Source organism: Styela clava, chromosome 15, assembly GCF_964204865.1.
Source record: "Styela clava chromosome 15, kaStyClav1.hap1.2, whole genome shotgun sequence".
Lineage (NCBI taxonomy): Eukaryota > Metazoa > Chordata > Ascidiacea > Stolidobranchia > Styelidae > Styela > Styela clava.
This window is the reverse complement of record NC_135264.1, coordinates 3,490,001-3,492,500: the sequence shown is the minus strand read 5'-3', so window position 1 is coordinate 3,492,500 and position 2,500 is coordinate 3,490,001. Positions and strand designations below refer to the sequence as shown.

At 55.3% G+C, this 2,500-nt stretch overlaps 3 non-coding genes across 3 annotated transcripts in view; all 3 read right to left on the bottom strand.

Moving 5' to 3' along the window:
* LOC144413560 (large subunit ribosomal RNA) overlaps nt 1-31 on the bottom strand; it is a 3,628-nt gene extending 3,597 nt beyond the window's left edge. Inside the window, exon 1 of the ribosomal RNA XR_013469472.1 lies at nt 1-31. This exon is cut by the window's left edge and continues 3,597 nt beyond it. This is a non-coding gene — a ribosomal RNA (large subunit ribosomal RNA).
* A 288-nt stretch (nt 32-319) lies between these two features.
* LOC144413258 (5.8S ribosomal RNA) lies at nt 320-480 on the bottom strand. The gene has a single exon (XR_013469295.1). It is a non-coding gene; the product is annotated as a 5.8S ribosomal RNA (ribosomal RNA).
* Nucleotides 481-778: 298 nt separating this feature from the next.
* LOC144413345 (small subunit ribosomal RNA) overlaps nt 779-2,500 on the bottom strand; it is a 1,810-nt gene continuing 88 nt past the window's right edge. Inside the window, exon 1 of the ribosomal RNA XR_013469379.1 lies at nt 779-2,500. This exon is cut by the window's right edge and continues 88 nt beyond it. This is a non-coding gene — a ribosomal RNA (small subunit ribosomal RNA).

The following is a 2,500-nucleotide window of genomic DNA, read 5'->3' as shown; positions in this document are numbered from 1 at the left end:
TCAGCGGGTGCTCTCGCCTGAACTCAGGTCGTATGTGTCAAGCGGGCCGCTTCTTACACGGCCCGCTGGCATCGCAAGTCGTCGCCGCCGGCGCCGACCGAGCGCGTACCGTCGCCGCCTTGGCCCACGGTCGGTCTTGATCTCGTGACCGGACCGACCGACCTGGACCCGCCCCTCGAACGTAGTTGAACACGTCGAGGGGCCGGCGGTGTACGGGACACGCGGTCGCGCCGAGAAAGCTCGGCGACCGCTTCAACTTGGGGCGACGCCCGGCCGTCTTCGCAGAGGCCAGGCGACGGCCATCGGGTGAGGACGAACGCGACCCTGAGGCAGACGCGGTCCCGGGATTGACCCGAGACCGCAATTCGCGTTCAGAAGGTCGACGTTCAATGTGTTCTGCAATTCACATTACATATTACTTCTCGCACTTGGCTGCGTCCTTCATCGACTCGCGAGCCGAGTGATCCACCGTTAAGAGTCGTCCTCGACGTTTCGCCCGGCGCCGAAGCGCGCGGACGTCACACTGTGGGATCGACCACAAAACCACCACCGACAACAACTGCACAAAAACACCAACAAACGGCGCCGAGCGACCGCCGGGCTGGGCCGGCGGCACATCGAGCGCGGTGCCCAGAAGCCACCATCGCACTCGGCTGCCTTGCTATGCCAACGTGTTACGCGTGTCGCACGGGGCGGAACCCCGATTGACGGCCGCCCTCTCGGCGGCACCCAAAGACAATTAAGTGCGCGGTCGGCCGGGGCCTACCACCACCTTCGGTAATGATCCTTCCGCAGGTTCACCTACGGAAACCTTGTTACGACTTTTACTTCCTCTAAATGATCAAGTTTGATCGTCTTCTCGACACGCCGACGCGGCCGTTGCCAGCCGCGACGGGGCCGATCCAAGGATCTCACTAAACCATTCAATCGGTAGTAGCGACGGGCGGTGTGTACAAAGGGCAGGGACGTAATCAACGCAAGTTGATGACTTGCGCTTACTGGGAATTCCTCGTTCAAGGGAAACAATTGCAAGTCCCTATCCCAATCACGAATGAGGTTCAACGGGTTACCCGGACCTTTCGGCCTAGGTTAGACACTCGCTGCTTCACTCAGTGTAGTGCGCGTGCGGCCCCGGACATCTAAGGGCATCACAGACCTGTTATTGCTCAATCTCGTGTGGCTAAACGCCACTAGTCCCTCTAAGAAGTTAGACGCCGACCGAGAAGGTCGCGTAACTATTTAGCATGCCAGAGTCTCGTTCGTTATCGGAATTAACCAGACAAATCGCTCCACCAACTAAGAACGGCCATGCACCACCACCCACAGAATCAAGAAAGAGCTCTCAATCTGTCAATCCTACCTGTGTCCGGGCCGGGTGAGTTTCCCCGTGTTGAGTCAAATTAAGCCGCAGGGTCCACTCCTGGTGGTGCCCTTCCGTCAATTCCTTTAAGTTTCAGCTTTGCAACCATACTTCCCCCGGAACCCAAAGACTTTGGTTTCCCGGAAGCTGCCGGAAAGGTCGTCATGGTAACGCCTCCCGATCGCTAGTTGGCATCGTTTATAGTCAGAACTAGGACGGTATCTGATCGTCTTCGAACCTCTGACTTTCGCTCTTGATTAAAGAAAACATTCTTGGCGAATGCTTTCGCAGTAGTTCGTCTTCCGCCGATCCAAGAATTTCACCTCTAACGGCAGAGTACGGACGCCCCCGTCTGTCCCTCTTAATCATTACCTCGTGCTCCGAAAACCAACAAAATAGAACCGAGGTCCTATTCCATTATTCCATGCAACACTATGCAGGCGAACAGCCTGCTTTGAACACTCTAATTTTTTCAAAGTAAACTTATCGGCCACCGCCGACACTCAGTCAAGAGCACCGACGGAGAACCGAAGGTGAGGCGAACGCAACCAGTGACACGCCTTGCGACGGACCGGCGGCGCTCGCCCAAAATCCAACTACGAGCTTTTCAACCGCAACAACTTTAGCATACACTGTTGGAGCTGGAATTACCGCGGCTGCTGGCACCAGACTTGCCCTCCAATGGATACTCGTTAAGAGTTTTAGGATGTACTCATTCCAATTACAGGGCCTCGTTAGAGTCCTGTATTGTTATTTTTCGTCACTACCTCCCCGTGTCGGGAATGGGTAATTTGCGCGCCTGCTGCCTTCCTTGGATGTGGTAGCCGTTTCTCAGGCTCCCTCTCCGGAATCGAACCCTGATTCCCCGTTACCCGTTATCACAAAGGTAGGCACGTAGCGTACCTTCGACAGTTGATAGGGCAGACACTTGAATGATACGTCGTCGGTGCAGAGACCGTACGATCCGCGTGGTTATCCAGAGTCATCAAACGTCACAGGACGAACCCGGTCGGTTTTGATCTGATAAAAGCGCGCCTCCCGAAGTCGGCGCTTAATGCATGTATTAGCTCTAGAATTACCACAGTTATCCACTTCGCTTACGAGACCAAATAAACCAAGACTGATTTAATGAGCCATTCG